At 37.3% G+C, this 23,257-nt stretch overlaps 1 long non-coding RNA gene across 3 annotated transcripts; it reads left to right on the forward strand.

Moving 5' to 3' along the window:
• Positions 1–3,283: 3,283 nt before the first annotated feature.
• On the forward strand, positions 3,284–19,713 carry LOC120303059. Of its 3 annotated transcripts, XR_005555335.1 has the most exons (4): positions 3,284–6,978; positions 8,040–8,105; positions 9,120–10,790; positions 18,887–19,713. It is a non-coding gene; the product is annotated as an uncharacterized LOC120303059 (long non-coding RNA). The 3 variants fall into 3 exon arrangements; XR_005555334.1 differs by having other exon boundaries at positions 3,284–8,105; XR_005555333.1 differs by having other exon boundaries at positions 8,040–10,790.
• The last annotated feature ends 3,544 nt before the right edge of the window (positions 19,714–23,257 follow it).

Below are 23,257 nucleotides of genomic sequence, written 5' to 3' on the forward strand. Positions count from 1 at the left end.
TGCTTGGTAACTGACTCATATTTATGATGGCTGTAGTGCCCCAGGGCCATGTGATCCCATTTTGTGACCTTCCGACAAGCAAAGTCAACAGGGGAGCCAGATTCACTTAACAACGATGTTACTAATTTAGCAACTGCAGTGATTCAGTTAACAACTTTGGCAAGAAAGGTCATAAAATGGGGTAACAAATGTAACTTAACAAATGTCTCACTTAGCAACAGAAATTTTGGACTCAGTTTTGAGAACTACCTATATGGCAGCCAACACCTCTTATTCCCTTGTATACCCAAGCTGCATTTCTTCCTGTTAACTACAGGGACTGGCTGAGTACAGTTCTGCAGGGAAGGGGGAAACCTTCACAAGTAATTTTTCTACTATCCTTTATTCCTTGACCCCTTATCTCTTAAACTGTCACTCTTTAAAATGACCTATTCTTCTAGCCCTTGATCAAGAGTAACTATTTTTTCTGTTCAGCTTCTTTCTTTCTCTTGCACCTATTTCTACTGCTTTTTTATTTTCCCATTGCTCAGTTTCATTGTTGTTTCTCTAAAAGAGGACAAGGGGATTATAGGAATGGGGCATTACAGCATCTTAAGTATAAATATTGCTTCATAGAATGACAATTATGAGCCAGAGACATGAAATTAAAGAATGTCTTGCTTTATTCCAACTTTGCTTAATTAGTAAGACAAACAGCATGTCATCCAATGTGAAAGTTATTCTTTTCAACTTAAATTGCTTTCCAACATGAATTAAAATGAATTTCCAGGTTCAACTGTTTTGTTATTCAGTCAGTAATCTCTTCAGAAGAAGGAAGCTTTGAGTTTGAAAAGGGTGCAGAGTGGAATACAATAATTTCAGCTTAATGGAAGTGCCTGAGATACTCAGTGAAGAATCAGATAATACTTGGAGCAGAGAAGATGCATAATTTTTTTCAACCCATTTTGGTAGGGCTATCAGGTTGCAATCCAGAGAACAAAAATTATGTAAAGAATATACCACCCATCCTGATCATCACTCATTCTTTGCCCATACGCTGAAGCAACAAGACTTAAGTTTGTCCAAAGCATCTGGCAAGGAACATGAATGCTTAGGAAAGGGCAAATGAAGATAAAATATAATGATAGCAAACTGTTGCCATTGCTATATGGTTATTGTTATATTCTATGTCAGTAGTGGCGAACCTATAGCATGGATGCCAAAGGCGGTACTTGGAGCCCTCTCTGTGGGCACACATGCCATTGTCCCAGCCTCACCTTCCCCCACAACCCCCTCTTCTCCAGCAGCCCCCCCTGGAAGAGAGTCGCCCTTGAGCATGGCCCATATGGAGCAGCGCAGCCAAGGACATGGCAGCCAGGCAGTGTAGATAAGACTCTGCCCTCACACCCCACCATGCAGATGATGCTGATGCTGCAGAGCGCTGGCAGAGGGTGTGGCTGCCATAGTGCTGCTGGGCTGCCTGGACAATCTGTGGTGGGCCCTGGAGGCAGTGAATGGTCCTATGGGTAGGCAGGGCAGAGGATGGGGGTAGAGCGGGGGTGGAGCAGGGAGGTGGAGCAGGGGCGGGGCCAGGTTTTGGGAACTCGGTCTCTAAAAGGTTCGCCATCACTGTTCTATGTTGTCCTTCATTTGTCTCTCAAGAAAATCAAGAAGATGGTATTATGATACCAAGATATCTCTACACAGATGTATCTATTCTGAAAACTGCACTGTCTCTCAGTGAGATTCCATGTGTAATTCTAGGTGTTGGGTTTCTCAGTAAAATCCCATATATATTTGTTATATACTGAACCGTCTTTGTCCCACAATTTCTTCCAATCAGTAAAATCTGAAAGAGTTGGCATACTCCAGATTCCACTATAAAACACTGACCTTATGGGCCAAAGAAGATGCTCTGTCTTGGTAAGTACACCACATCTGAAAAACAGAATCTCTATGTGGTTTGCATGGCCCTGAAATTGCCTCTGCTTGCAGGCCCTGGGTATGGTGCAATGATTTACTACCTAGTTCCGTGGTGGCGAACCTATGGCATGCATGCCACAGGTGGCACGCAGAGCCCTCTCTGTAGCCATGCATGCCAGTTCTAGGCCTTCAGTTGAGTTTTATAAAATCTTTTTGCTTTGGGCCTCCGCTGCCATGTGCAAAAAAAAAAAAAAAAAGGCTCAATCAATCAAGCAATTTCAATTTCTCGCAGGAAAAAAAAGACCTCGCAAAGTTGAAATTGATTGATTGAACTTTTTAGTCCCACCCAGTCAGCCATTACCATTGCAGCCACGTCCTCCCAATGGGCCACGCCTACCCAATGAGCCACACCCACCCAATGGGCCACGCCCACCCGACACCCAATGATACATAAGTGGGTTTTGGGTTGCAGTTTGGGCACTTGGTCTCTAAAACGTTCGCCATCACGGCCCTAGTTCATTCCTGGTTATTTTATATTATATTATCCTCCCCATTATGATATATATTATTGTCTGTTTTTTCCTCCTTTTGGCTACTTTTATATTTGTAGAAGTAATGTAAGCCACATAGAATTGCTTTAGTGATCGACACAATATACAAATTGGTTTGTTGATAATATTTCATTTTAAAAATGAAAATAAGAACCACAATCCATTTAATTCCTATAGATACAGGAATATCAGTGAGTTTAACATTTGAAAATTGCATATGCCCAATTATTACTTCTTTTTTTAAAAAAATTAAGGGTCTATGAACATTTTTGTGGGGGAAAGAATATATCAAGAATAATGAAGCAATGATCAAGTATAAAATCTAGTGTCCTAAATCAGGAAGAGAGCTCATTTATCTATTTTCTCACTGAGGTAATGAAGATCTTCCTTACTGATTTGTACATTTACATGCTAATCGCACATTTCTTTTGTCCAGTCTGAATTATACTGTTTTTCTGAAAGTAGGGAGAAGGACTACATTCTATATTAGAAGGATCTTGGGAACTTTTCTATATTTTCCCAGACCTATCATTCTCTTTACAGATGACTTTTCCACTTTACAAGTAAATTAATGAACTATAGTTTCAGCTAGAGAGAGAGATTTTCATAGCTTATTCATAAACGGAAGACATGTACTGTATATTCAGTAAAATTTTGTCAGGGGTTTGTGATATGGTTTAAGCATCCTTTTTGTCTAATAAAAAGAAAGAAAAATCTTTGCAGCATTTGCAAAATAAGGGAGCATATGCTGATTTTGGTTTTTTTTTTATAGAAAGGAATGTAGCCAAACTGTTTGTGTCAAGAAAGCCTCAAAGAAACAGAAGGTTTGCCTTGAGTGCTTATTTGATTATTTGTTTTGAACAGAATTTAAAACTGGAAAGCAAGTGGGACTATTTTCAAAATCAATTCAACTGCTTTTGCCTCTTTGTTTTGCTTTTTAAGAGTAAAAACATTCCTCTCGCTTTTAGTCATCTGTTCCGTCTGGCAGTCTGACGCCTGTTAGATGGTAACTAAGATAATGGAAGTTATAACAGGAAAAAAAAAATAACAGACTAACAGAGTTGGAAGGGACCTTGGTGGTCTTCTAGTGCAACCCTCTGTTTGTTCAGGAGATCCTATAGATGGACCAAATTTTTCGGAAACTAAGTTTCTTCTGATGGCAATTCTCATTTAAAAAGTCTCAATATTTTTATTGGTTCCATCAGTTCAAAAACCTTCCTCGTGCTTAAAGTTGAAATACTTTCCGGTTGCGCAGAATATTTTCCTATATACTGGGACTTGGAATACCAGAAATTGAAATCTAAAGCATCTAAAGAACATCATTTGGGAAGAGCTTGCCTAAAAATTTCTTTATATGGATTTTGCACCAATTTGAAAGCAGTTACAGATACCTGTGATTGCATAATGTCAGCAGTGATGTACAACTGAACTGTCTTATTTCTGGCTCAGATTCAGTGTATTTGAAACTATGTCCAGCTTAGTATAGGACTGGTGTTGTGTACATTTGGGGGAACCTGGTTTTTGAAGTGTGGAAATTATTAACTGAAAGAGATGTGGAAGACAATGATTGAAGGAGTTGATAAGTGAAATGATGGAGTATGAAGTTCAATGCAGTAGAATGGTCTTTGAGGAGGGAAAATAGAAAAGATAAAGGATATTTAACTGCCTACAAATTAACAAGAATTAGTGAAATAACAAGATACTGTTTGCTGATAATGGCTCTTGTGCCAGATTGTTTTTCAGGTGGAATGACAATATATTAGGTTGAAAGCAAACTAGGTTGTTGTGGGGACAGATTTTCCATTGCTGTGGAACTAGTATGGCACTAGCTGCCATTATACATAGGGTCGTAAAGATGGTTACTTTACAATAATTGTAGATACTATGGCTTTGACAGAAGAAGCAGTAGTGGTTGCATGAACAAAATGTCTGAAGTACTTTTTAAGTCTAGAATAGGAAGATAACATTTGAAAATAACTCAGGCAGTCATTGCCATGAATCACTGCACTTTAAGAAGGGGAGGTGTGAAGCACAATCGGACTTGCAAGATTCTGTTAATGTAGCAACTCCCAATAAAAGTAGATTTAGCCTTCTTGTGGAATTGATTTCCTGGTCTAGTGTATCTAATGCAGCTGATGATAATAGTCCAAAGGATATTTGGATATTCTAGAACAGGAATGTCATGACTTTTTCCCCATTGCCGGAGCTGGTGTGGTTTGGCATGATGCATCCAGCCCATGGGCTGGCAGTTTGCTACCCCTGTTCTAGAAGAAGTTCTATATAAGAAAACAGAAAAGAGAAGAAACAAGAATATACAGAGCTGAACTGGAGGAGAGCAGCAGGTGGGAGATACCAAAGACAAGTGTGCAACAATTGTGATGGGAGGATGGAGTCTGAAAAAGGATATAAGGGGAATTAGTGATTTCCCCCTCCCCCCCAATGGCATGTGAGATGGATGAGAGAAAAAAGACCTACCCAGAGGTGAGAGTTTAAGAGATGGGCTGTTTATCCAAAGGTGAGCATGTGGTTCATTAATATGGAAAGCTGGGCACTGGATTGATGGCTCTGTCTTGAGGGTCTTGTTGATGAAATGTGTTGGAGTGGGTGAGGAGGAACAGCGCTCCAGATTATTTGAAGATCTTTTGTGATAAAAGGAACATTTTTAATAAATATCAAATTTATTTAAGCCTTGCAGAATGTCCTTGTGTTCCCCTAAACTGAGCGCGATAACAAGGTTATAAACAAGAAACATATGGGAGCGTATCAAATAATTATAAAAATAAAAACTAGATGTTTTGACTAACAAATAGAGGTAAATTTCTGCCAACCTTATTGGGAATACAATGCATATATTATCCTGCATATTTACTATTGTGTTCTTGGAGAATAGCAGCTGAAGTTCAAGTAAATCAAGAAAGCAACATACAAAATTTATTATCTTGAGACTTCATCTTGTGTGAATTATTATCAGCTTGGGTTAGTTTGGACCATCTGTTGATGTAATATATAGATGAGTTTCTTGAATATATTTAGCTGTTTTGCAATATTTATATATCTTTTAAATTGTAGGACATAAGAACGCTTATTCTTAACATGTTGGAACTAATATAGAAATATATATAATAAACTTAGTGGTTTATACGGTATGACATTTTTATTCTATTTTTAATTGGTTAAGTTAACAAATTTTGCTGACATTCAGTGAAATTACCTCAAACCTGTCCAATTTTATCATATTACATGATGACTTGTCCACTTTGCATGATTCACTTCCTTCTTTAGTGGAAGTAATCTCCATGGGTTATTAAAATACAGTTTAGTCATACTCTTTATTATAAATACAATTTATAAATAATACATTCTTTGTATGTATTTGTACATTTATTTATCATTATAATGCTGTTCTTTCAAAGAAGTTAATGAAACATTCTCCTCTTCCTTTCCTTGCATTTTTTTTCTGTTTTGTGAAAGAATTCCAAATGTTGTTTATAAGCCTTCTGTAAGGTAAAATTTCACAGGATATATAAATGACTCTTTCTATAGCCTTGGACTTGATTGTCTTTGTCCTTTCCTTTGCCTCTGTCAACTTCAAATCATATTGGCCTACCTCAAATGGTCTTGTGAAAAATGAATAATAGGAATAAGAAGTGCTTCATTTATCAAGAATGTCATAGAAATAATAAATAATAGTTTTTATTAGTATTAGTAAGTTTATTTGATAACACATGCTAAAGATATTAAGAACTTGCTTGTAAATTTTATTTATCTTATTTGCCTCCCCTCCCTCAAAGTCATATAAGATGCATCTGAAGAGATCAAAACCATGGAAGCAATATGAGAGTTTTTCTTAAAAATAATACAGAAATGGAAAATTCAGCAGATGGGATATTGGCTCTTAAAAGTACAGGGCATGTGGTAAAAATATGGTAGTTGTCATCCTGGCATTTCTTGCTTGTTCCTTCTATGAACAGATCACATTAGAAAGCTCTGTGCTTCCTGAATAGAATAATATATAGATCAACAGTTTAATCATGTATGTACTGCATGTGTAAATAGAACAGGTAGAATAGAGCCTTGAAAACCTTGTTTCTATCCTATAATTTCCTCTAATTTTATTACTGTTACAGCTCTTCCATCAGCAAGAGAGATGGAAATGAAAATACACAGTTTTAAATTGTCAATATTTTTCGCAAATAACTATTAACAGTACACTATGATTTTGGTACCTTAGCAAGGCAAAATATATCATCTCTTGAGTGTCAGCTAACCTGCAATGTTATAACTTCCAGATTTTTGGTGTGTGTGTGTTTGTGTGTGTGTTCCCTTGTAGTACAATATACATACAACTGTAACACATCTATGCAATTCAGCATTTCTTTCTTATTTTTAAAGAAACCAATGAAAGAGCTATTTTCAAAGACTCGTTGGCCGTTGCCTTTCTGAAATTTGATGGCTAAAAGAGAATTTCTTCTAAGAGACCGGTCGACTTATCTTATTGGTCTGCTTGGCTGAAAACATGCATTATGTAAGGCTGTAATACTTAATTTAATCTTTAAAAACTTAGTCTTACCTTTTAGTATGTATGTGTGTAGAAATTAATTTACCTTGATCCTATACTGTATTTGGGGAATGGTAAATGATAGGGTAATTCACCGTACTTTGGATCCAGATTTCTAGTTGCACAGCTCATTTTATTGTAGATGTTTCTGTTCCCTGAAAATTTATAATTGTCTCAATGGTTACTGTAGAGCAGACATGTCAAACTCGTGACGTTACATGACGTTGCATGATGTATCGGAGTGCGGTTTCCTGGTGATGCATCCGGCCTATGGGCTGGCAGTTTGATACCCCTGTTGTAGAGGATCCTCCAACTTGATTTGAAATGGGATACATGGTTTACTCTTCTAAGAGGAAGCAATCATGCTTACATGGGAAGTAATATTCCTCCCCCACAGAAATATAATGTCTTTTAGTTCATTTAGAGAGGTTATTTCTTTCCTCTCCCCAACTAATTTTCAAATCCAATTTCCCATCTAGCTATGATATGACGGTGTAACCCAGCAGTGGCTTTGTTCAGGGCATATTACCTTAGTAAAATAATGAAAGGGAAATTAATTAAGTAAATACCTTCATTTGATAAATACTGTGAGGCAGAACTGAAATGGTAGAGGAGAACAATGAAAGCTGAATGCTGTGGCTTCAGAAATCTATTTGTATGGTAAACGATGTGGAGATCTTGTGGTCAAAATCTATTTCTGTAATTTTTAAAGCAGATTTACTACTTCATGACAGCAATTATAATTGACTAAACTTTGGGGGAGGGCTGTGAGTTCTGTGACCCCCAAAGTCAGATTTAATATGGTTGAATATTTTATGCTCTTTAAATCAAATGTGTCAGCTTATGAGGCACCTGTGGAAAAGCAATGCAGAAATTGCTTGGCAACAGAAATCTCTGGGGATAAGATGAATTAGTGCTGCTAAGATCTGCTTCTTGCCTTGTGCAGTGTATTATCCAAAACTAAACAACTAAACATACATTTCCCTGCTTGCTTATTTTATTATTTTCATTTTCTGCTTTTCCTCCAGGAGCTCAAGGTGGAAATGTACACCATTTCTTCCTTCTATTTCTTCCCACAACAACAATCCTGTGAGGTAGGTTGGGCTGAGAGTAGGTGAATGGTCCAAAGTAATGCAGTGAGCTTCCAGGGCTGAGGGCTCACTTGACATTAGTTCTGCTCAGTGCTTGTCCAGAAATCTGGCACAATATTACCTTATGGGCTTGCTGATCCATCTCTTGCTTCAAATTTGGAAAACATGAAAAATCTAGCATTGTCTTATGTTTAAAGCTAGAAATCCTTAGTGCTCTCTGAGCTTGTTTGCAGATATTACTCAACTAGGTAACATCATTAGTTTGGGTATGATGTACCTAGTTGGGTATAGAAACCTCTGCAAGCAAACAACCAAGCTCAGAACGCACGAAGAAATTCACAGTACAACTCTGAGCTACAGATATTATCTTATAAAGTTAGGATTTTGAATTGGTGTTAGTCATTCAAATCCTTTAAAAGAAATGATATTTTCCTTATTTTTCTTCTGTTGTCCACTTTTAAAAAGAAACCCTCAATATCTCCCCCAATTTAGAATGTAGTCCTCATTCAGGTGAAAGAGATTCACCTTCATTGCAAAGACTATCTGTTTTTCTATCTCAGTCTTCACAATGTCCATTAAAAGCAGAGGGAGTTTGTGTTGACTTTTTCTGTTAATGAATCTTTCCAACCTACTATAGTCTCCTTGCCTGTTATAGTATGAAAAAGTCCAGAATTAATGAAAAAGTGGGAAGTCTGGAAGAATACAGATAAGCAGAAAAATAATTGTACTAAGAAAGAGAGAGAGAGAGAGAGAGAGAGAACCAATCACATAGACTCTTCTCCAATGGTGACTTGTTTTCTATCAAATTAAATAAGTATGGTGGGGAAATCGTAAGATAACTGTTAGATAACTTAGGTTTTCTCATCTAATGAAACAAGAAATAATTATGATCAAATATCAAGTACCAGCATGAGGTGCAATGTTGTCATAAAACTTTTACTATAAATTTTAAAATACTTCATGAAAAACAGGATGTTTTTATTCTTCTCATCAAGCTAATCACATTTCTTCTCCTAGATGAGTAAATTTCAGTTTTGAACTTGTGCCTCAATATGAAGCAAATGTAAGTTACCTCAACTGCCTTTTGTTCAGATGGTCACAAACAAGGGTAGTTTATTTCTCTCAATGCAACTGAAGGTGAAATAAAGAGCAGAACAATATATTGAAACATCCTCAGTGAAGGGACAAGTTCATTCCCCTGAGGTTGTAAAGTTCTGACTCAGTCTTGCTGAAGGAAATGAGTCATTTAAGTTTGAGTGCTTCAAAATGCATTTACTCTCTTAGTTTAAAAGCCTAAGTAACAAGATTCCATTTTGATTGCATTTTCTAAATAATGAAATTTAGCTTTAAGAAAAGTTGAAACTTACTGCAAATTGATGCTCTGCAGCTGTTTCAGACACTATGCCTTTTTTTTTTTTTTGGTCAAGGGGGACTCCACTACAGTTGGGCTATTTCTGATGACAATTATTGCCTTTGGAGGGAAATGATTCTTCTCTCTTCTTTTGGTTTAATGTAAATTAGAGTAGTAATATTATACCTATGAGAGTCAAAATGAGAGCTAAAGACATGAATTTAAGCTTTTCCTCATAACAATCATTCTTATATAACCAGTGAAATGTATACATGATCCACTGATTTCATAAGACTAAGCAATTATTTAAACTCCCTGACACTGATACGATTGGCAAATGAATGCTAATTAGTGACCATATATTCAAAGTTAATAAATGGAACAAATTGAACTTTTGATGGCTACTTTTGATAATGAGGTTCTGGAGAATTAACATTTTTCTCTAAATTTTAGTGTCATGCTAATGATATAACCTGCATAAATAATGTGTATAAATTCAGTTAAATTGCATATATGTTAGTGATTTATTTTATATAATTTAATTTTCTTTTGGTATAAAGATTGAGATAGATTTGTACTATAGTACTTTGGAGTTCTGTTATAAATTTTGGAGATTTTGCTGAACTGCTTCCCTATTTCTTTAAAATTCTTCAGGCACTTTTCTTACGTTTGATACTTTCCAGATATTTTTTTACTTCAATTTCCATTGACTTCGTTTTGCTTCAGTTTATGAAAGTTGAAAGTCAGCATAAATTGGAGGGTCCAGGTGAGAAAGGCTTGGGCAGTGGGCCTAGTTTTGCTTGTGGAAAACTATCAAATGAATAGATCAAGGGGATTAGATTGAACCACAACTTTTCTAAGTTATGTAATGTTTTGTCATGCCATTTGTTATTTGTGTCTTCTTAAAAGTTATTTATAATAGTGCAAAGGCACTATTATATGCTTTGCACCTAATTAAAATTATATTTTATAATGAAAATGGAAAATTGTTTTTTCACCCAAGTTTTCCCCTCAAGCTTTAGGCAAGGTTTTCATGAATGACTAACAGAACAGATGCTGCAAACAAGCTCAGAACTTCTGTTTGCTGCCCTATTAAGAGCAATGACTCATTTTGGCATGATGTCAAAGCTATGAAAAGCTAAGAAAGGAAAATTTAAAACCAAATATCATGATCCAAGAACCCCAGCAACTGCTCTAGCATGAACAGAAGTTTGGCCAAAACTAATTTTGACTGGGAAATTGGTGATGGAAAATTCCAGTCATATCTTGGTTGCTTAAAGTCTTCTAAGACATTCTGGTGGGAAGACATGAATGATTGAGAAAACACCCATAACAAGGTATATTCATGAAATTAATAGCATGCTTTTAGTTTTTTAGTATTAATGTTTGGCTATGTGTTTCTCTAACTTAAGATTGTTTCCAGTTGAGTTTGGATAATGGTGCAGAACAATAATTACATTTTTGAAGCTTGCTTTACTTTTTCACCTAACAGCTTTTCTATCAATGTTCAGTACATTTTTGTAGTGCACATTATAAGGTTAGAGGAAAAATAAACATTTTCCCCTCAAGATATGTTATGAGTTCTCAGGAATTGATTAGACAAAATACAACAAGCAAGATCTTTCATATCAATCATTTTGATTTTCTTTTTTGCAGTGGAACAAAATAGAAAGATATTACTTTTTGGTACTGATTCTTTCAGAGAAATATTTATTTACTTATTACTTTTATTAATCAAATTTATGTGGTCTCCTATCTTATGGACATTGACTCTGAGTGGCACACCACAATTCAACAAAACCATAAAATAAATAATAATAACCTTAAACAATTATATAATAATTATTAAAAGAACATTAAAAATTAGAAAACCAGAACTAAAAAAGAAAAAGGAATGGAGAGATGTTAATAATAAGTGCATTAATTATGAGGCAACATCCAGCCAATACATATAAAGAAAGACAGCTTCAGTTTCTGCCTCTTTTCTGAATTCTTCCTTCATTGGAATGTTGCAAAGTTACAGCCTAACTGCTTTATAGTTCAGAGTTTATTTATGTCTCTGCTATAGTATTTCAGTGTCCTGTTCTTTCTTCTGTTGCAATATCATCTTAACATGTAATTGCCAGTAAATTTGCCAGTTGATTAAAACTTACTGCAAACCTTTGAAGGCCACCCCTGTCTCTGTTTTTGGTAACTTTGCATCATCTTTTCACCCTGAATGTCCACACCAAGTATACAGGTCTTGCATTGCATCATTGTCCTTCTCACATAGTGAATCTTCACTGATTTTGAATCAACCTTAAACTTGCATCTCTTCAGCACTCAGTCTCATTCATTTTTCCCTGCTATTCTCTGTCCAAATCCAACAGTACTAACTTCCTGCAGTTGCTTAGCTCTTTCAACTTCTCCACATGAGAGACTCTGTGTATTTGTGAAAATCTTATTGGTGTTTTCTTTTCCTCCAGTTTTTTTCCCAGCCTCAGGTTATCATCATAAATTTAGACTGTTTACCAGGGTGATTACATGGTAGGCTGACAGTGTTTGCTTTCTCCACTATGTCCAAGGGCAACTTTGTATAGATTGGAACATAGGAATCTCTCTTTATCAATTCAGATGTACCCATTCTGCACAATACAAACTTTTCCAAAATGCTAGCCTAGCTCAGTGGTTTTCAACCAATAATAAACAGTGAGACTTTATTGGCTATGATGGGACTCATCTTTCCAAATCTGTGCATGGAAGAGAGATTCAGAAAAGCAGAAAACAAATCAGAGCATTCTGGTTGAATGCATTAAGGGTGCTTAGTTAAATATTAAATGTCTAATATTGCAATTGACAGAAGGGACAGGGACACTTTCTTGCTAGAACATCAGGAAAGCCACCTCACCCTTGCTGCTGCTTCCTTTTGAGGTGTACTATATGGAAATGCACAATGGAGGGATAGTGAGATTTGAGAATGTCTGGTAACATATACAGACAGGTTCTGCTGATTGTGATTTGGGTAGTTGTTAGATTTGGCTATTACTGAAATTTTCTTTTGAGATACACATGTCAATCCATTGCATTACATCAGAATGGAGAAAAGTTTGATTCTCTTTTGAGTGAAATGCCAGTTAATGAAGTGCAACCACAAGATTCTTGCCAGTGATTGAATTATCATACCTGCTGTGATGATGAAACTATGCTTAACACAACAGCAAACATTTTATTAGCCAAATTTTTACAGAATTGTATGTATTTATATGCTTAATTTATATACTTAATTGTATGTATAATTGTATGTATTTATATGCTTAATTTATATACTTAATTGTATGTATATATATATATGTAGGTCTTTGGTTGTTCAGGTTTTCTCCCGCGTAAAATTGGAAGTGTCTTGGCGACGTTTCGACGAAGTCCCATTCGTCATCTTCAGGCTGGTGTTTTCAGCTTCGTGCTTCGAGCAGCAATGTGTGGTCTTAGCTGTTTCTTCCTTTTAACTGCCAGTGGGGTATGAACTGATTGGGTGGGAGCTTGGCTGTGTTCTGATTGGGTGGAGGTGTGTTCTGATTGGTTAGGGGCGTGGCTGTGCTCTGATTGGCTGGGGGGTTGGCTGTGCTCTGATTGGCTGGGGGAGTGTTCTGTTTGGTTGTGCTCAGGTTAGTCTGAGTTGCAGAGGGGTTTAAGATTTTGGGCTGCCTTGCTATTTTTTGGCTTCACGTTTGTGGTCGTGCCTGCTCTTCATGGAGGGTGTCAGTTTGCTTCATGTATGGATTGGAGGGGTTTAAAGTGGCTAATGATGCAGCTGTGGTCTGGCTTCTGGTTTGTCAGCTCCATAGGCTCACCTCTACAAAACCTAGCCAAATTTCTCGCCAAACAACTAAAGCCCTATGCAGAATCCATCACCTCACACATAAAAAAACTCATTCCAGTTTATAGAGATCATAAAGAAACAAAACTTACAGCCCAGCGACCTACTAGTGAGCTTCAATGTCATATCCCTCTTCACCCAAGTGCCTATCAAAGAAGCCTTGACAGCTATTCAAAACAAATATAACCCCCCCAAACACATCTTAGATCTGACCAACCACTGCCTATCCAACACATACTTCATCTATAACGGACAAAAATACAAACAAACAGAAGGAGCACCCCTGGGATCACCCCTCTCACCTGTCATTGCCAACTTCTACATGGAACACTTTGAAACCCAAGCTCTAGAAAAATCGGATCACAAACCCAAACTCTGGCTCAGATACGTAGACGACACCTTCATAATCTGGCCACATGGGAAAGAAAAACTGGACAACTTCCTCACACACCTCAACAGCCTACACCCCAAAATACAGTTCACCATGGAAACAGAAACTAACAACCAACTTCCCTTCCTGGATGTCTTAGTCTACAAGAAATCCAATGGCTCCCTAGGACACACCATCTACCAGAAGAAAACACACACAAACCGCTATCTGCACGCTCTCTCACACCACCACCCAGCACAGATCAACTCTGTAGCCAAGACACTCATCTCCAGAACAAAACGCTTAGCTGACAAACAACACCTAAAAACCGAACTACACACTCTCACCAATGTTCTAACATCCAATGGATTCCATAGAAATAAGATTACAAACCTAATCCAAAAAGAAACCCCCACTAAAATCCAAGATAAAGAACAAGAAAATGGCAAAGCCCTCCTCCCATACATAAAAGGCACCACAGACAGAATCAGTAAGATCCTCCATAAACACAACATCAAAACAGCATTCTGCACAAACAGAAAAATATCCACCATCCTTAGAAACCCCAAAGATAAAATTGAATTAGAAAATCAAGGAGTATACGAAATCCCATGCACCACTTGTCCCACCACATACATCGGACAAACCAACAGAAGAATAAGTGCACGCATTGTAGAACATAAGAACTCAGTCAAAAAAGAGGAACCAACATCTTCCCTGGTCCAACACCTTAAAGCCACAGGCCATGAAATTGACTTTAAAAATACCAGAACCATTGCCAAAAGTGAACATTTTAATAACAGAATAATCAGAGAAGCCATTGAGATAGAAAAACGCCCACACAGCATGAACAAGCGAGATGATACCTCCCACCTACCAGCCATTTGGAAACCCGCCCTTATTGACAAACGACTCCCTAATACAAAAAATGATACCAGACCCACACTCACAAAAAACACACAGGATGTCACCACCACACATCCACGCAAAAAGCAAACCCAAAGCCACACTGATGATGAGGCACGACCACAAACCAGAAGCCAGACCACAGCTGCATCATTAGCCACTTTAAACCCCTCCAATCCATACATGAAGCAAACTGACACCCTCCATGAAGAGAGGCACGACCACGAACGCGAAGCCAAAAAATAGCAAGGCAGCCCAAAATCTTAAACCCCTCTGCAACTCAGACTAACCTGAGCACAACCAAACAGAACACTCCCCCAGCCAATCAGAGCACAGCCAACCCCCCAGCCAATCAGAGCACAGCCAACCCCCCAGCCAATCAGAGCACAGCCACGCCCCTAACCAATCAGAACAAACCTCCACCCAATCAGAACACAGCCAAGCTCCCACCCAATCAGTTCATACCCCCACTGGCAGTTAAAAGGAAGAAACAGCTAAGACCACACATTGCTGCTCGAAGCACGAAGCTGAAAACACCAGCCTGAAGATGACGAATGGGACTTCGTCGAAACGTTGCCAAGACACTTCCAATTTTATGCGGGAGAAAACCCGAACAACCAAAGACCTACATACAAACACCCGCGAAAACCTCAGAAAACACACACACACACACACACACACACACACACATATATAAAGATTACCAAAGATTACCAAACTAATCCAAAAAGAAACCCCCACTAAAATCCAAGACAGAGAACAAGAAAACGGCAAAGCCCTCCTCCCTTACATAAAAGGCACCACAGACAGAATCAGCAAGATCCTCCACAAACACAACATTAAGACAGCATTCTGCACAAACAGAAAAATATCCACCATCCTAAGAAACCCCAAAGACAAAATTGAAATCAAGGAGTATACGAAATCCCATGCACCGCTTGTGCCACCACATACATCGGGCAAACCAACAGAAGAATAAGTGCACGCATTGAAGAACATAAGAACTCAGTCCAAAAAGAGGAACCAACTTCTTCCCTGGTCCAACACCTTAAAATCACAGGACATGAAATTGATTTTAAAAAGACCAGAACTATCGCCAAAACTGAACACTTTAATAACAGAATAATCAGAGAAGCCATCGAGATAGAAAAACGCCCACACAGCATGAACAAACGAGATGATACCTCCTGCCTACCAGCCATCTGAAAACCTGCCCTGATTGACAAACGAGTCCCTAACACAAAGAATGACACCAGACCCACACTCACAAAAACCACACAGGATGTCACCACCACACATCCACGCAAAAAGCAAACGCAAAGCCACACCGATGATGAGGCACAACCAGAAACCAGAAGCCAGACCACAGCTGCATCATTAGCCACTTTAAACCCCTCCAATCCATACATGAAGCAAACTGACACCCATCATGAAGATGAGGCACGACCACGAACGCGAAGCCAAACAATAGCAATGCAGTTCACCATCTCACATCCCCTGCAATTCAGACTAACCTGAGCACAACAAAGCCCCCACCAAACAGAACACTCCCCCAACCAATCAGAACACAGCCAAGCTCTCATCCAATCAGTTCATACCCCCACTGGTAGTTAAAAGGAAGAAACAGCTACGATCACACATTGCTCCTAGAAGCACAAAGCTGAAAACACCAGCCTGAAGATGACGAATGGGACTTCATCGAAACGTCGCCAAGATACTTCCAATTTGACGTGGGAGAAAATCCAAATAACCAAAGACCTACACACACACACACACACACACACACACACGCACGCACGTACGTATGTATGTATGTATGTATGTATGTATGTATACATACATACATACACACACATATATACACGTGGACTTTAGTTCCCAGAATTCTGGGAAATTAAAAACACATTAAAGTTGCTTAGGCTGAGAAACATTGGTCTAAGATCCAGTATTATGCCCTACCCCCCCCAAAAAAAAAAATTCTAAAAAGGACCATACTGAGTGTGCTGGTTTGCCCATTTTTTTGAACAGCTGAAGATTCAGAAAAGGGCAGGTGCAGTAGTAGGCTTTATATAAGAAATTAAGAAAATCAAAAGTATACATTCCATTTTAAAAGACTTTTAAACAGAACAGAACTTCAACTACTACAAAAACAGAAGAATAAAACAACAGAAATAAATTTAAAAAGCAATATAAAACAAGAATGGATTCTCATGCATTTATATAGATGTATGAAATATTATACAACCACTTTAATTAATACAAGACAACATGTTATTTTAATCATCCATACATAATATTCATCTCTAAGCAACATTTTTATAAATCACAAGTAACATTAGGGCTTCAATCTACTAAATATATGAGATCATAAATTTATATTTCCAATGTTGAAGGACTACAGAACTCCATTAAGAACATATAATTTATTTCCATTGTCCAGCAATTTCCATTTAATAGTTATGTAGTTCAAAAGAATATGGACGTAAAAAAATTAAACCTTGTCTCAAAAGGAAAATAAGAGATGGCCTTGGAGAAGTAATCAGGTGGCAATAGTTAGCAAAAAAATGAATGCAGCCTAGGAAAAGATAAAAATGTTAGCAAGAAACGTAAATTGACCCTGCCTTGACTCTCCTTGAAAAGGAAAGGAAGAAAAGGAAAAATGCTGCAGCATTTTTTCAAGCTATCATACTCTAGCCAATATCAGCAGAGTTCCAATATTTTTTGTGGAGTCTTTTTTCTGACATCAAATGGCTGAAGGTAGAAAATATTCTTGTGCCTGCTTTCACATTAGTATCCTAGTTCATTAATCTATAGTTTTCTGCAGTGCTTTTTTTGTTAAAAAAAAAGGTGCCAGAACTCACACGTCATACAACCTGCCTTGCCTGTCCTACAAGGTTCCATCCAAAAAAGGTGCCGGAACTCCATTCTGGGCGTTCTATTACAAAAAAAGCCCTGATCTACTGTGAAAATTGAACTGGAGAAATCTGGTTTAGGGACTCCTTCCAAACCAGGAAATAAAACAATAAGGATGGTTGCAACACTATTTACAACTTTTAACCAGAACCTAATTGTGAACACTTTGTGCTTTGGTCTTCAGTCCACTTTTTTTTTAACAACCTTATAATTCCTTGCATTGGGGTGGAGTCAGGGCAACTGAATGGACCTGAGTGTTTACTGATTCGATGCCCTTCCTGACGCCTATGCGGAGTTCACAGCATAAATTTTTTCTTTACACCCATAAAAAAAAAATATCTGCTGCTACCTCAGATTGAACTCATAGCCTCCTCATTGTGAGGTGAGAGCTCCACCTCTAGGCCACTAAGCCTTGGTATAAAAAATTGGCAGAATAGGTTACTCTTCTCCATCCTTGGCTCCTTCAAATACATTTAATGTAATTAATTTCATTATGATATATTAATGGTAGTCGACTTATAGCTAATTGTTTAGTGACTATGTAAAGTTAAAACGGCACTGAAAAAAGTGACTTACAACCAGTCATCACACTCACAGCCATTGCCACATTCCCATGATCAAAATTAGCGCATTTGGCAACCAAAATATGAGTCACTTAACAAATACCTTGCTTAGTAATGAAAATTGTGGTCTCAGTTGTGGTTGTAAGTCCAGGAGCCTGTAATATAGTTGCCAATAGTAAAACATACCAAAGTTAATTGGGCATCTTTGTGATTGTATGAATACCAAAATAAAATAACTAAACTTCTGCCTGAAAGCTATGATGACCAATAATATGAAATTATACACATCTAAATAATAAGAAGAAATAATTAAAAAATACTAGACTGTGCAGAAATGGACAGATTGACTTTGAGACTGAAAGAAAAAGAAGAAAGAGAACATTTTCAAACTTGGGAAATGAACTAGGGATTAGGAATTTAATTTGTATTAGAGAATGATAAACTCAGACAACAAGTTTGTTGAATAAGCACTGTTGAATTGTATTGAAAAATCAATAAAAACTTTATACACACAAACACATGAAAAGAAATTATACACATCTAAATAAATGCTCTATTCAAATTTTATTTTTATTTTTTGCAAAATAATTAACTAGGTTCATTGTTATATATTTATAAATAAATAAAATAAATAACAATTCCCTTAGGCAGTACTTCACATGAAGGCTTTTACCTTTCTTTTTCACCAAGATACAATGAAACTTTATTCTGCAACCTGTAATCTGTAGATAGTGAGTGAAGTGTAAGGATAGACATTTGTTATTTCTGAGGGTGCTGCAAGTGTTTTGCTAGAAACAAAATTTGCTACTACATCTTCTCTTTTCACAGGAACTACCCAAATAATTGCTGATGGATAAGAAAATGCAACACATAAAAGTGTTTTTGAAAATCAAAGACATAGCTCCTTCTACTGCTCTTCACCCAGAGTTAAAATGGTAAACAGATAAATTTGGGGCAAAAAAATCTGTTTAAAATTGCATGATGTGAAAGACACACCAATAGATTTTCTAGCTTCCCCTTCAGGCTGTTTCTAGGATTTTTATATATATATATATATATATATATAAAGCTTACATGCAAAAAAAAACTTAGTCACAAATCAATGTCAGAAACTTAGTTTATCACAAATGATGAATGTTATTTATAGTTTGGAAAAGGTATGCAAAGATTCGGAGAAATTGTGCACTACCAGAAACCCAAGATTCCTACTTGAATTGGCTGCCTCATTTTGCCTTCCCTTTTCAGGCTTTGTTTTTTTAATGATGAACTCTAATTATGAAATGAGAAGTTCAACTGGACCAGAGGTTGGGGAAGTCAATTCTGAAGATTCAACACAGGAATCAAAACATGAGGTCGAAGATAGTGGTGAAGACAGAACTGACAACAATGTGGCCTGGGCATCTTGTAGCTCAAACTGAAAGATTGGCAGAAAAGATTTTATAAAAGCAGATGTGTTCCTTTCACTGGATTTGCACACACAGTTTATTTAATCATTCTTTACTGAATACATCACAGTGGCTGGTACATTCAGTACCCTAAATGAAAATCAGATCAATCACATTAGGGCAGTGGTGGTGACCCTATAGCACACGTGCCAGAGGCGGCACTCAGAGCCCTCTCTGAGGGCACGCATGCCATCACCCCAGCCCCACCTCCCCCTCACGCCCCCCTCCTCACCAGCAGCCCTCCTGGAGGTGAGTCACCCCCGGGTGCGGTCTACACGGAGCAGTGCAGCCAAGGACATAGCCAGGCAGCAGGGACAAAACTCCGTCCTCATACCTCATAGTATGCAGATGATGCTGCGGGGTGTGGGTGGAGGGCGTGGCTGCCATGGCGCTGCAGGGCTGCCTGGGTGATCTGCTATGGCGGGCCAAGGAGGCGGTGCGTGGTCCTGCAGCTGGGTGGGGCAGGGGGCGGGCAGGGGCAGAGCAGCAAGATGGAAGGCGGAGGAGGGAAGGGGGCGGGTTTTGGGCACTCAGTTTCTAAAAGGTTCGCCATCACTGCATTAGAGATTAATGTAGAATGTGGATCCAGTGAGAGCAATGGTATCAGCTGACTGCCTTCCGGCTGAGGATCAGAATCTGGACATTTTGATGCAATGTTTCTTCACTCTTTCAAACAATATTATGCTATTTAAAAGCTTATGCTACACTGTATTTTCCACCTCAAAACATCAGGAAATAATAATTTTTGACAGTTGGGGTCAGAAGGCAGTTAAAAAACTGATAACAGGGTAAGTGTATGTCACCTTGTTCCCTATTGGTTTAAGGTATGACCCAGGCTTCTCTGAAAAGCATTTTCAATCCCTCCAAAGTTACTTATTTATCTTCCATTGATGGATCTGGCATCCTATTTTCTCTTCTAAAACCTTTTTCCTTTTTTCTGATGATTGCCAATCTGTCCTGTTCACAAAGAAGATTGTCAGGAAAGGGGCAGATTATCCTTGCAGAACTCTGAACCAATTACTTACAAAGGGCTTTGTAAATTAAATTTAGGACCGTATAAAGCCACTTGTCAATTCTTTACCTAGCAAATCAAATAATACACATTGTGTTTCATAGTATTTTTTTATCCTCTTGAAAATCCTGTGAGATGCATCGTGATTGAATGGAAATTTGAGCTTGAGTGTCTTTAGGACTAATCTGAAACTATATATATATTAAGAAAGAAAAAGGAAAAATCATATTGAGCTAATGAAATTGAGTGACATTGACCCCCCAAAAAGCACTTCATAAAATGCAGAGATAAAATTCTGACATTTGTTACAACAAGATATCAAGTTACCTAGCTATAAAAGGGGGATTATCCAAATTCATGGGGCAAGCTATCAGTGACAATAGTTCAACTAGCCATGTTTTACCTGTAGTGTTAAGAAATAGATTTTTTCTTGAAGAATAACTGCTGAGAAATCCAATCCAACCCAACCCTGAGAAAATGAAGCTATAGCCATATTCTGCTTGTGAGTTTTTCATAGTCATCTTATGAAAACAGAATGCTGGACAAGATATATCTTGAAATTAATGCAGCAAAAGTTTAAATCAAACATATATATGATCGAGTACTGTATATATTTGATATTGGTGTCAATAAGACATAAATGTGTGTATGTGAACCCAACAGAAAAATGTACATGATATGATTAAATTTTTATCTGTGCATATTTTTTCAAGATACAAAATGTCATTAATGCTGGAATCACATCCTATATCTCTAACTTATTCTTAGAGCCATAAGGAAGGTTGCAGAAAGAAAGGACTTGGGAGGGCAATAATGGGAAGAGAGAAGAAAATCAGTGAAGGCCAATAGTCATGATAGATGACTTCCTATTTCCTCTTCTGATGAGTTCTGTATATGTTCAGTCAGCAGTTCAAACTATCCTTTTTTCATTATTCTGTTTCCTTTTTTAGAAAAATAAGTACCAATGTTCATTCTTATAAAAGTTTGTGTGTTGCAGGGGAGGGTATTTTATGTTACACACACATGTGCACACGCGCGCACACACACACACACACACACACACAATACATACATAAGGACACCTTTTAAAAGGCATTTTGCTTGAGAGTACACATTTCTAAATGGACTGAATCCTAAAACAGAGAGTTTTATGTGCAACTTGAGGCATTTTTCTTAGCTAACAGCATCAGTGTGAAAAATATATGGAATCACTGTGTTCTCATCCAGGGAGTAGTTGAATAGATGCAGACCAAATCTGTTTGCTTTGAAATGCTGACTGAATCAAATATTGCTAGCAGGTGAAGTTATTTTCCAGAAATTCTGCAGCCATGCCATACTGTCTTCTGATTCTGTTATTATTCTTTTTTGTTATTGATTTCTCTTCATCTCTCCTCTCCAAAAAACCAATTGAAGGACAAAACATAAATGCACAATATCCTGGTTCTCTCTCTCTCTCAGAATGAACTGGGAGTGAAAAACAGACAAACAAATGGATGCTGCTAATGGCATTGGTAGGAATCCATTGTTTAAATTACTTTTTCCAGGTCTTCCTACAAACTCCTACAAACTACAAAAAGCATCATTGTGTCAAACACTCTGGAACCCCTCTGCATAGACAAGATTTGACAATCTTTATGGCTTGGAGACTGCAGCAGGTGTAGTCAGTGATGTTGTGACACCATTGTAATGGGTATGATCTGAACCATTATCATATAGATCTTTCAATTGGAATTTAATTGACAAGCCTTGAATACATCATTTTATTTATTTTCATTTCACACAATATTTCCCCAAGGTACCATATGAGAATTGGGCAGTGCCTTTATTAGTCAAGTGGAGAATTTTTAAAATGATGAAATCAGCTGCCAGGTATTTTTTTGCATAATAACTTCGGACTCCCATGTTTTTCTTTTCCCAAATAAGTAATTTGTCAGAATTAGAGAACTGACTCCTTTGAAAATGAGTTTTAGTAAACAGTTCTTACAACATGTGCATGACTGCATGGCTACAGAAGTGCTTCTTATGTTTTCAAGTATTTTATATCATTTTCTTCAGTTTTTTATTTTCTAGGCTTTCACCCTCAGAATCTGATGATAATCTGAGAGATATTGCTTTTCACTCTTCATTGTCCAGGGTTGAAGAGAGAGATTCTTAGAAAATGTTTGTTTTGTTAAATTTACGTGCCTCCCATCATCAAATTATAGTATTTGAAATACTCCAGCTAGTTAGATTGCTGTATGTAAGGAAGTTCTGACTGGTAGTTATACTACATGACAACCTTTTACCATGGGGATCCTTAGAAAAGGGGGTTCTCTAATAAGATGAAATCCCTATACCTCCCAAATCTATAAAAGGCCTTGATGCAGTAAATTGACTAATAACTCAAAGAAGCCTCTAGCCATTGTACAACCGCATTTATATGTTTGTAGGTCTATAAGAATGAAATTCAGCCATTTCAATTTATTGCTTCACTGAAAAAGCTCAAAGCCAGGATAAAAAATTATCTAAATTGGGATATAATTATTCTCTTTCAGCTTGCAGAAATGCTGATTAAGGAATGCTTAGCAAAATTTGTATTCAATCTTGTAAAAAAATGATTTACCCCCAACACAAAGGACTATAATGTATTAAATAATCTATAATCTTTGACACTTGCTGTCAAAACAATTTAAAAATTAAATCTATCAACACCATACATTTTGTAGAAGTATTATTAATATAGAAGAAATGATCACATAACAA

This window comes from Crotalus tigris, unplaced genomic scaffold (assembly GCF_016545835.1).
Source record: "Crotalus tigris isolate CLP2741 ecotype Arizona unplaced genomic scaffold, ASM1654583v1 scf7180000024453.458620722:586385, whole genome shotgun sequence".
Lineage (NCBI taxonomy): Eukaryota > Metazoa > Chordata > Lepidosauria > Squamata > Viperidae > Crotalus > Crotalus tigris.